This window comes from Wyeomyia smithii, chromosome 1 (assembly GCF_029784165.1).
Source record: "Wyeomyia smithii strain HCP4-BCI-WySm-NY-G18 chromosome 1, ASM2978416v1, whole genome shotgun sequence".
NCBI classification, from domain to species: domain Eukaryota; kingdom Metazoa; phylum Arthropoda; class Insecta; order Diptera; family Culicidae; genus Wyeomyia; species Wyeomyia smithii.
In genome coordinates, this window is record NC_073694.1 from 203,177,470 (window position 1) to 203,190,101 (window position 12,632).

General features: G+C 40.4%; 2 protein-coding genes across 2 annotated transcripts in view; one reads left to right on the forward strand and one right to left on the reverse strand.

Annotated features, from left to right (window-relative positions):
- The window catches only part of LOC129724017 (tubulin beta chain-like), an 81,062-nt gene extending 79,024 nt beyond the window's left edge, over positions 1-2,038 (reverse strand). The window contains exon 1 of the transcript XR_008727865.1: positions 2,015-2,038. The gene's annotated coding sequence lies outside the window, so the exon portion shown is untranslated. The remainder of the gene's footprint in view (positions 1-2,014) is intronic.
- A 1,427-nt stretch (positions 2,039-3,465) lies between these two features.
- The window catches only part of LOC129723978 (nucleolysin TIAR), a 1,146,678-nt gene continuing 1,137,511 nt past the window's right edge, over positions 3,466-12,632 (forward strand). The window contains exon 1 of the mRNA XM_055678526.1: positions 3,466-3,929. The gene's annotated coding sequence lies outside the window, so the exon portion shown is untranslated. The remainder of the gene's footprint in view (positions 3,930-12,632) is intronic.

Consider the following 12,632-nt stretch of genomic DNA (forward strand, 5'->3'; position numbering starts at 1 on the left):
CAGCTCTGATTAGAGTCCCACGCTGACACCACGACGTTGATCAGCCGCTCCTAACATGGAGATCAGACGCTGTTTTGAGCCGCACCATCTTGGTGGACAGACGCTCGGGTTGGCGAAGCATTTCCTCTACCGCCGAGATAACGCCAACGATCGCGTCGCAACTCCTCACTTAGCTATTGTCGGATGACGACATTGCCCAGGCAACGCCAACCAGTTGTGTCCATGTTTTAACTGGTAGTCTATTGTATCATATGACTCGTGGAGGCGTGAGATAGGAGCTTGTGAGGACCGGAGCTAAGCTTGACGCTCCTTCCAAGCTGTCGACTCACCATTTGAAGCCCAAGTAAGACACTCCATAACAGTCGTCAAATCGCCAGCACTCCAACACCAACGCGCATAATTTCCATTATGTAGCAGACATTAAATTCGACTTACAATGAAATAAAGCCCAGCACGCGACGAATGGAACTTTATCTTTTCCTTGACTTTGTTTTCTCTGTCACGAACAGACAACATAACTTGCATTTGCAATTGAATGAAATAGCGATGTGACGATGAATAAAACTGCTAACCGTATGATGATTATTTACCCGTGTGACTATCTTAAATACCTACGGAGAGCACTAACGTATCAAGCAGACGGAGCGACGTAAGTGGTAAAATGAGGAAGTTCGGAAAAGAGGATGGACTGCACTACGGTTTGTAGAAATACAGACGAACATTGTGCGCAAAGTACATTCGTCTTTCGTCTTTCGTCAACTGTATAACCGTCAACAAGATGGAAACCAGCCAAGGTCAGACTTCCAAACATTTGCTGTTGCTAGAAGAGCTAGCCAAGCACGCTGGGTTCGATGCTGAAGTTGACTAAAGCTGTTACGAAATACTCTAGCTCGAAGTAAATTGTTACATTCCTTTTGCCAAGCACAAATTGTAATTGGCCCATCTCAGGGCCACCAACACGCTTTGAAGCAATGTTGAATTTACTTACCTTTCATATTATGAAATGCGTGACCGCATTTCTACATTTATTTTAAGATCCCTAAAATAGAATTGTTATTAGAATTAAAATATCTGTGATTGAGCCAATTTCGTGCAACTACACCATTTAGGCAAATCGATTTTTAATTAAGTTAAAACAAATGCTACCATTTAGTGCCCCAGAACCATTTGATTGTGAAGTAGTTAAATTTGTCTGCCACCCCCGCATATGGTTTATTTCTGTTGTTTAACCGATGGCTGATATGAAGTACTTGGTAGGAGTAGGTACTTGGTACAGGACAATTGCGAGGCTAGCGCTACGATCCTACCGACACTAACAGTCTCTTCCGAGCCGAGAGTTGAATCTACGACGACTGGCTTGTTAGGCTAGCATCGTACCTCGAGACCTGATTTAGATTAACACTGAGGGTTTCGCCTGATATATGGCTTTGTTTTCAGTTCTGATTGGTTGAAATATGCGTTTAATAAGGCTTGAAATTTTCCAATAGTACAAAGTTTGCGTTACATAATCGCAAGTTTCGCATTCGATTTCCAATCAATTGCTGTAAGAACAAAGGTTTAAAACTGACAAAGTCTTGAGCATTTGAAAGCGGACATGTTGCCGTAAGACGTAATTCTACGTCAAAAAAAAAAAAAAAACTGCGAAATAATTCTAGCCTCTAATAATAACAAGGAAAAAAACAATATTCCATTTTCAGCAGTAGTTTTCTCAGCACAGCCGAAGTTTACAATTCAATATTTAGTTTAATTTGTAGCAGTTTAAGTTAAAAGATATATTGAAATTTGTTCGAGTTTTACAAACAAAACATAAATATGACAATTATCATGATTTTCGTGGAGCTATTCCTGTGGCGTTTAAATAATCGCTGATGGAACACCTCGCTTTAAAACAGATTTAAATATATTTTGAAATGCTCGTTTTTTTCAAATGCAATTTTTCTTATGAAATTGGTCCACATATTCTAATTGCAAATTTCTTTGCTATGTGGTTCTCATTTAAAAGCAAACTAATCACCTTTGCCATGACAAAATTGTCGCTTTCGCTGCGTTACCGGTGTCAGTCATCATAGCCTGCTATATACGAACGTAATCAGCACGAAACGGTCCGGAACAAGCAAGCGCCCCCCTCGCTACAGTGGACATTTCCTCGCACACACAACAAAGCACTGTCCTAACGCTCATAATTTTGAATTTGCTGTTTCACTGTAAATTTCACACTTTCATTGCATTTTCCCAACAAACGGTGCAGCGGGCCTGTCCACTCGTAAGACCGAAAAACTGCACCATCATCACTTCATCACCTTGCGCTTGATCCGAGAATAGCATTCGCTCCGGAGGGACACACAAAAATTTACCGGTCATCCGCCGACGAACACCGAACCGTCGGTGCCTCGCAGCGCGATATCCGTATTTGCACACATTCCCCAATGGCGACTCTAACTTCCGGTGCTTCGTGATGTATGGTGCAATCCGTGACTTGCTGCGATCCGTCGGATCCAGGCGAAAACGGTGTGTGATGACGAGCGTTGTAGTGAATAGCAGGCTGTAATTGAACTGGACGACCAACCAAGCAGGCTTGCTGTCTGTCTGTCTGACGCCGTCCGCGCGAGAGTTCAACACAACGAACGCGAGAGGACGAAATCTCCCGGGACGGGGGACCGGACGATACAAATTGTTTCGAACTTTTTTTTCCCTCCCGTTTGAGCTTTAATACCGCTTTCCAGAACAGTTAAAGTTTATGGTTGCAATACGGATAGGACACGCAAAAGGAGCAATTTTACGAGGTTTGCGCTAGTGATGGAGTTTGTTTTGGTATCGGTCTACCGTATTGCTCATTCCGCAGTTCGCCGATCATCCTCTCGGTAGAGTTGACGGTGGGTGGCGGCGAGGAAATCCAAACTCTTCCAGCCTGCTGCGGCCGGCTGCCTCAGCTGTGTGAGAGTTCTCTATGCTACGGTTGGCACGTGTTTTGTTTTTCGCCAGTGGCGCCGTGTTTGGAAAAGATAAACAAAAGTGGGGGCAGCTCAAAAGAATTTAATTTCTCCGGTTGATTATTTAAAAAATCAAGCGGCGATTGTTGTTAAACAATCAGCTGATCTTAATGGCGGAAACAAAATGGCTGAGAAGATATCCTAGCGCTTACGTTCCATTCAACCGTGCATTTGTTCATTGGTGTGCTGCAAACTGCTAGTGTGGCTCCGCCTCTGTTTCCGTCAGCCGCTAGATTGCGGTAGAGGGTGAAAGTGCATCCCGGTTGTGAATGAGCTGTTGCTGATGTTGTCGTTTTGCGTTGGGAACGCGAGAGAGTGAGAGCAAAAATGAGCAAGAGCCGGAAAACTTGTTTGAGAGCAGGTGCGCTCTCGGAACTTTCCCCCAAAAAAACTTCACCCGACGACGATGGCGCTGTCGTCCTGAATGGAACTGCCCAGCTAGGACGCGAAGCAGGATGTTTTATCAAGTTTCCTTTCGCGCTTAGTGTGATATAAGCGTTTGCGAGGAAACGACCACAGTGCGTGCGAACGCGAGATTTGTTCCGTATTTTTCCGACAGCTGACAGCCGCAGGCGAAATTTTGTATTATTGTCGCAGAGCGTGTGCGTGTGTGTTGAGCGAAGAGGAGGCGAGCGCGCGCGAAACTGTTGGTGCACATTTGGTGAATGTTGGCCTTGATCTAGTAAGCGGTTGAAAGCGGGCGCATGGTGCTTTACACCTGGTGGGGTTTGTCGTTTCATTTGTGGTTATGAATACGGTTGCAATTAGCGTGTAAGGCTGGTTAACCGCTGGCTGACGTTAGACGCGAAGTGATAAAATCTCGCTACACCGCTAAGCAATCTGTGACTGTGACTGAAACCAGTAGCAACCGGGTAAACTGACTGCAAAGTGAAGCAGAAGCAGAAGACTAGAAGCGTTCTAAAATTTTAAACAAGAAAGGTTGGTGTTCTGCTACGGCAGTCTTGGTTCTTAGATAAATATTTGAGTAGCACGAGGAATCATCAGAATTTATGAGTTATGAATTATGAATCTCACATGCTGACTCGTACCGGCTACTAACTAACGTAAGGCGGGAGAGCGCTGGTAGAGTTGTGGTATGTGGAAAGCAGTGTTGGCAGTTAGGTAATATCATCTGGGAGCAATGGTAACAACCCTGCACGTCTTCGGTTCCCCTGTGTCCTGTCCGATTGTATCCCTGAGGACATGAAGTCGTACTGCCGAAGCTTTTCTCTGTTCACACGTACCGGTGATGTTGCTGCTGTTGTTGGAGCTCTTACTGAGCTGGAAGTTGCTGAAAATTGTACAACATTTAAAATGTTGAAGCTGAAAGAAAATCGATACATTCCTAGCGGATATTTTACTTTCGCAGCCAGCCAGCCAGCCAGCTGTTCGGCGATGGCGGCCTTTTACTTGCTGAGCTGTGTCTGCCCCCTTGATCACCGAACTGGGGAGGCGGAAATGGGTTTTATGAAAAATATCTTTTAATTACGCGCATGGAGAGTGTTCCCAGCAGCGGTGTGGTGTGATTATTTATGCATGAAATGAGTTCGAGTTTTTTTTGTTTGTTTACTGCATTTTGGTTACAGTTTTGGTGGACACTTTGGAAGCAACACGTGTCATGGAAGATCGCTTCAATTGGTGGATACTGTTAATCGATGGCAGTTAATGTTTGTTTTTTAATTTAGTTTGCATAATTTATTTTACTGCAGTGTTAGCAAACAGAATTTTAAATTAATGATAGATTCTAGTTGAGATTGCATACTATACAACAACATTGTGGATGATAGCTTCTTGTTTAGCAAACTAACAGACAATAATACTGCGTATAACATTGGGCAATTCCGAGATCGACAGAATATTTACAATCTTGAATAAAAGGTAAAGTTGTTTAAGACCCAAATTCAGCTTTAAATTCAATAGAATACATTAAAAATGGGTAAATTGGGTAACAATGGTCAATGTGAAGCTGGATCAAATTTAGTTAATTGCAATCCAAGTAACCATGATATTCATTGATAGGACAAATAATACGATTGACAATAAAAGCTATGAAATTTTCACAGTTGATAATATTTGAAACAGATTGAATAAAGATTAGGAAAAAAATCCACACTTTGTATTTCGATTGCTTCTTTTTTTTTTAGTTTTTAGGCTTTAAATGTATTAAATATTGAATTGAATAGATGTAAAATAACACAAAGATAAGTAGAACAGGAAGCAAGTTAAAAATAAAAGAAAAATTATTTTTCACCAGGTTTGAATTTTGAAACCTTTTATTATCTTTTCTTACATATTTCACCTTTCGGCATGATACTTCTTCTAAAACATTTTCAATCTTGTTGTTATTTTTTAGGTTTACCTGACTTTTGGGTTTATTTTATCGTTTTTAAAATAGTTTTTTTGCTATTTGCGCCAGTTCTGTTTTAATGATTTTCTTCATCAATTTTGTTTATTATCTGCTTTTTTATCCATACTTGATTTTGTTGACATTCATGACCTCTTTGGACAGTCTTATAATGCGTTATAAATTTTTTTAAATTGTTGGCCTTATTTTTCAAGAATCCGAATGTGATTTTATAACATTTTATACCTCTTTTGATATCAATATTATAGAATTTTTTTTGACATTTTCATGTCCCATATTCGAACTTTAAGTGACCTTTTTCGTACTTTCTTGACATTATTTCAGTTATTTCTATTCGTGCACTGAAATTTTTACCTATTTTTCATATATGCTTTTCATTTTTTTATGACAGACAGACAGACAGACAGACAGACAGACAGACAGAGAGACAGACAGACAGACAGACAGACAGACAGACAGACAGACAGACAGACAGACAGACAGACAGACAGACAGACAGACAGACAGACAGACAGACAGACAGACAGACAGACAGACAGACAGACAGACAGACAGACAGACAGACAGACAGACAGACAGACAGACAGACAGACAGACAGACAGACAGACAGACAGACAGACAGACAGACAGACAGACAGACAGACAGACAGACAGACAGACAGACAGACAGACAGACAGACAGACAGACAGACAGACAGACAGACAGACAGACAGACAGACAGACAGACAGACAGACAGACAGACAGACAGACAGACAGACAGACAGACAGACAGACAGACAGACAGACAGACAGACAGACAGACAGACAGACAGACAGACAGACAGACAGACAGACAGACAGACAGACAGACAGACAGACAGACAGACAGACAGACAGACAGACAGACAGACAGACAGACAGACAGACAGACAGACAGACAGACAGACAGACAGACAGACAGACAGACAGACAGACAGACAGACAGACAGACAGACAGACAGACAGACAGACAGACAGACAGACAGACAGACAGACAGACAGACAGACAGACAGACAGACAGACAGACAGACAGACAGACAGACAGACAGACAGACAGACAGACAGACAGACAGACAGACAGACAGACAGACAGACAGACAGACAGACAGACAGACAGACAGACAGACAGACAGACAGACAGACAGACAGACAGACAGACAGACAGACAGACAGACAGACAGACAGACAGACAGACAGACAGACAGACAGACAGACAGACAGACAGACAGACAGACAGACAGACAGACAGACAGACAGACAGACAGACAGACAGACAGACAGACAGACAGACAGACAGACAGACAGACAGACAGACAGACAGACAGACAGACAGACAGACAGACAGACAGACAGACAGACAGACAGACAGACAGACAGACAGACAGACAGACAGACAGACAGACAGACAGACAGACAGACAGACAGACAGACAGACAGACAGACAGACAGACAGACAGACAGACAGACAGACAGACAGACAGACAGACAGACAGACACGCTATCGGTATACTCCGAGCTATTAGCAGTGGCCGAATGGATGACAGTAAACGAGACGTGATAGATCGATTACATTGAAAAAATAAATTTCTGCATGCTAACTTTTTCACGTAACTACTGAAAGTTAAACTTCCGGTAGGTGGTCCTTTGCGGACCAGAGCAAGTAAAACAACAAATAATTTGTGTACTGTACTGTACTAGGGAAGAATGTCTTGTTTCAGCTTTCATTAGTCTGAACATGCGTTCATTTTTCAATAGTACGATAATAAGCATCACAAAATCGCATTTTTCCGCATTTTGATACATGCATATGAGTTATTCCATACGAAGTGACCACGAAAAAGCATTAACTTGGCATCGACCATCACTGATTTGACTCAAAGTTGGGGGATTTATTCATCTAGGTTCACTTTAAAAAAAATCCAATTTTGATGTCGATTGGAATACCCCCCGCTCTGTGAGACCCCCTTTTTGTTGCGAAGTCAGGCATTTTTTGTTTAAAATCTCTTTTTCCTTTTTCCTACAATTCAAAGACGTAAGACATCCGTAAAATACTGATAAATGAGTTTTAAGGAAATAAACCAAGGAATCCAGAAAAAATATAATTTTTGTCCGGAAGTGTTGCCCGATGGATTATTTTTGTATTTGAAAACTAAATTTACATTCTTCGGCAAATGCTGCCTCTTTCATTTTGATCCTGTTCCTTGAAAAATTTCACGTAAGGCGTCGTACACAAAATACCTAACGCATGAAGGGAGGCGGGAGGGGGGTTGAGTCAGCGTTACTTATTGTTATGTAGGGGGGAGGGGGGGGGGTGTAGTAGAGACAGTTACGTAACTGTGATGTTTGCTCGAAATTGAAAATTCCGGAGGGGGGTCAGGCTGATCAGCGTTACATAGTTTTAGGGGTGGAGGGAGTTATGTCGAACGTTACCTATCGTTACATAGGAGGGGAGGGAGTCTGAAATCTAGATTTTTAGCGTTACGTAATTTGTGTACGACGCCTAAGAAACAACTATCACTCCGAGGTAATATGAGCCAATCTCGAGATATATCATTTTTACGAAATCAGTTTTGAATTTCTCCATTTTATATCAAACAATCATATATTTTGGAAAATGTTTAAACAACAAATCATTGTTTTTAAAATTTTTTCGGTTATTAAGCAATCCAAAACTATCTTCCCTTTCTTGCAGCAGTGTTGCCAGATTTATTTTTCCGTTCAGTTGAATAAATCAATGATTTTTAAGCCTTTTGCGCTACGTCTTGCAGCGAAAGGATAAAAAACTACGCCATGGGATTAAACTTAGAACGGTTCTAGAAATATTCCTTTGGATGAGTTTGCTGAGAAATATAATAGAACTGTATGATTTTCCTACATTGAAAAATTTATTGAGGAAAAAAAAACTATTGAAAACCCGTTTCGACAAAGCTGTTTTGATTACTGGAACCCGATCCATGCATACTGCGATTCCTTCAAGTATCGATTCCATCCTTATGAGAACGACTTCTAGCTTAACAACGGGCTCCACGTTTAAACTAATAAAAACACGCATAACAAAATAAAAAAGTAAGAAAAAATTGTTGTCACGTATGTTAATGTTTTTATTTCCTTTTCATATTTGTTCATTCCATTATAACGAGAAAATTGAAATAAAATTATTTTCAGTTTTATATTATCGTAGAATAAAATAATATAAAACTAAATAGCGACTAAAGTGTAATGAAGAGAGGAAAAGAAATGAACAGAGATTAACCCATAACTCTTAATGGAAAAAATAAATTGTTGGGAAATAATTGAGAGAAAAAATGGCAACACTGCTGCGAAAAGGAAAAATATTGTTGGATTCCTTGATAGGTAGAACAATCCTGAAAATCATTTGTTGGTTTGGTAAACGGCTGGGCAATGCGTACCAGCAGTACATACGTACTAACTAGTTGGCAATGTTTTCGGTTTTTCAATTTGTACCCCTATATATGTTACCGTAGGACGCAATTCTACGTCAGAAAAAATGCAAGGACTTCAATAGCGACCAGTAGGTTGTAGAACTCATTGAGTGTAACATTCGCTTATATTAGAAATTTTGCAAACACCCCGAAAATTATTAGGTAATGGTCAAAATACCGTTTTTGGATTTTAGCGCATATATTTTCTTTTAACTCGTTCGTTTCTCGACCGATTTCCAACGTTTGAGCAGTTTTGGAAAGAAGAAAGATAGAGCTTTAGAAATATATACAGCTTTAAACTAATTCAATTTTTTGTATCGTGTCACGCAAGTTTTCAACCCAACTTGAACATTTTGTTTTTTGCTTTTTAAAACGTCATACTGTTCGGATTTCATATATTTCCTACTGATTTGTTTTGACATTTGTCATCTCTGGCTATAATTTTTAACTTTTTTGACATTTTAACTGTCTTCGACATTTTCTGCTTTTTTAGCTTAAAGTTTGTTTCGAGAATTTTATTTTATTGAATTGGCTATATAGCTAATGGTAATTTTACTTACAATTTTAGTGTAAAAACCTTTGCGAACAGAACAAATCAAACGTATAAAGGTAGCAACTAGGGCTGTAAAAGTTCTGAATAAAGATATGAAATTGATTGATATAGACTGTCAGTGTATTGATTCTTTCACCCACTGACTACCGTCCGTAATCAAAGGTAAGTTTAACACATGATACTAGAAACATTTATTTTATTGAAATTTCAATTCCAATGCATGGCCCAGAAAATATCATGGCTTCGGATCTTTGACCAATCACTTTCGGAGGCGTTGATTTGATCGCATTTTGATTGACATGTATGGCGGATCGGTTAACATGGAACACCAGGCAGATGAAACAAATTTCCTGCAACAGATTCAGTCGTTATGCTTAGAGCCAAGACAAAACCACAGTTACAATGTGGGGGGGGGGGGGATCATTGGTTGTGACGAAAAGCCTTCACCCCTCAGCTGAATGCAGTTGCAATGATTGTGTTAGCCACGCCATCCGACGTGTCCGTGGAAAGAGTTTTCAGTGCGCGTTTGGTTTGGTTTTCTTTAACCTTTTGGACTGGCCTCGGAGAGGACACTTTAGCTAACATCCTATTGGTAAATTTAAATAAGGATTCGTTCCATCTCAACGGCCTACTACTGGAAAGAGGGTAACAATGTCGGCGAGGGTTGATAGCGTTTGTAATTCTACTTTATAAAATTAACGAATTAAAAATAATATAATAACCAAAACAACGGATTTCTTTTTAGTTTAACTGTTTATTCTTTAAATCGTAATATTCAAAACTTTGCATTATACGCATCTTACTTACATTTCGGAATCTGCACAAAAGTTCAGGTATGTAGCACGTAATGTCATGTATCAAGCACGTAATTTGAAAATTAACATTAAGCACAGTATACAAAAAACCACTACAATCACTTGACTGAAAACATGTTGATAGTTAACTTGTTTCTCAATGTTGTAAAGACACAGGAATGAACTTGATATCGATAGTGACAGAATCTCAGTGCAATATTTTACGAATGAGTGCTAGGAAGAGTGAAAGAAATTCAAATGATAGATCGGTTTCTATGCTATATCAACAATAAAAGACTCGGTTAATTTTTCATGCACTATACTGCCGTTCTACGCATAATTGTCCCATGTTCCAAATCATGCAAACGAGAAAAACGGTGTTAAAGTTTTACAATACTTTTACGCATTGTGTCAATGTAACAAGTGCAATTATGGGTTTCTAACCAGTTTTACCTTGCAATAAACTGCTTTCAATAAATCTAGTTGAAGGTTTTTCGATTCAACACTCTTCTCCATAAAAATACCCACTGGGACAAAAATGCCGAAAAATTTGCCTTCCATTAGGTAATTTCTACGCATATCAGTCCCACCACGTGCATTCGATGTTTCCCAATACAAAGTTCGTTTTGGGGTTACAAGGCTTTTTAATCTTTCACAAAAATTATCACGCTAAACTGGTTGTCTTTTTACGCAAGTGATGATAGTCGAGATGAAAGTTTAGTTAATTAAATAAGTATCAGATGACTTACCATTGCAATGAGGAATTGTTTTTTTATATTGCCCATTCCTATCATATTTGAACGTTGTTGGGCTTTTACCATTTTGGCTACACACAAAAGACAGTTCTTACAACTTCCAATTCGTATGAATCTCAAGCGTTTATTTTCTTACATGTTTGAAAAGGAATAGCATTCAGATTACAAACCAGCAAACAAGGTTTAGGTATCCCTAACAATGATATGAACGTACCGCATTTAAATAATCAAGCAAAGTTATCTTCGGTACCGACTTTTTGAAACCCGTAATGTAGCTAAACGTTGTTAGGAAGTCTTCAGTGCTCTGTAGCACTTCCCAAGTTGTTAATATGGGAAGTAATGGTTAGTGGGATGAATTAGAATGAAAAAAAAAAAAAAAAACTAGTGGGACAAATATTTGTAGAGTATCATCGATGGGACAAAAAGACTTGGTATGGTTTTTCAAGATTTTTGGAACAAACAATATTATTTTTAAAAGTTTTCCTGAAATATACATGAAAATAGACTCATTGGTGTTAAAAAAGGGAAAATCGACCAAAAGTAACATGGGACAACTATGCGTAGAACGGCAGTACAACTTGTTGATGGATGAATGTGATGTTGTTACTGGTAACGCACATTCAGTTATATGATAGTGAACTTTCGCAGCTCTGGTAGCAACCGTTCCACAAGTAGAGAATTTTAATCGTGCTCCTCTTTCAACCTCACGGCAAAGCGAATGATGATTTTCAGTTCGGATCCATCTCCACTTGAATTCCTCTGTGATGAATTGGGCTAGCGTCCAGTTACTGCGTACAGCTGTATAGTCACTGATGTCTGCGGCCTGGAGTTGACCAATGCTTCAGCTTCGTCGAATAAACTGCTACTATGACTTGACGAGGCGTTCCCAAAATCAGCCCATGTGTGGAGCTGCGGGAGGGTTTAACTTCCAAGCGGTCCGTGCGTTTGTAAAGGTGGTTGCTATGGCATCGTTCAATGCTGTAATCTCTTCCAGAAGCTGAAGCTGTTTGCCTCTTGGAAGCAGGTGCCATTGTCGGAATAGAAGACTACTGGCGAACCCTGACGATATATAATGATGGGTGGTGCTGATGGGATGGTCTTTGAAATCTTGCAGTACGCGCAGTTGTTTAGCGCGGTAGCGCGCCGAAATCTGCGTTGGTAAAAATCCGTGACGAATGCTGTTACAATGTAACGTTTCGGAAGGATAACAGGGTGTTGCACCTCCGATACGGCTTTACATCCGAACAATCCCTTTTTTTATTCTCGTTTATTTTCCGTCGGTCTAGTTCCGCCACTGTTGTGGCCAATCACCGACGCCCAGGGAGGCGACTCCACATCCAGGACCCTAACTCACGACCCGTTTATTAACGGACCGGCGCCAACGGCTTTACTTCCTCATGCGATGGAAGACGTGATCCCAGAGATTTTTCGCCTCAGAAAATCTCCCGGTGTCGGCTAGGATTGAATCTAGACCAGTTGGGTTGGTTGTGAGTGGATCACACCACCTAACAACCATCGACACCTATGTCGGCGGTGGGATTCGAACCCAGGCGTCGAGCGTGGTTGACGGAGACGTTACCAACCACACTAGGCCCCCGCTCATGGAACAATCCCTTGTTCATCCAGGTTTTATAAATGGAAATGGACTTTGATACGCTAGTAAAAAGGTTCTCCGGGGTTTCTTGAGTTCACTCGGTTGAAAACGCCGCT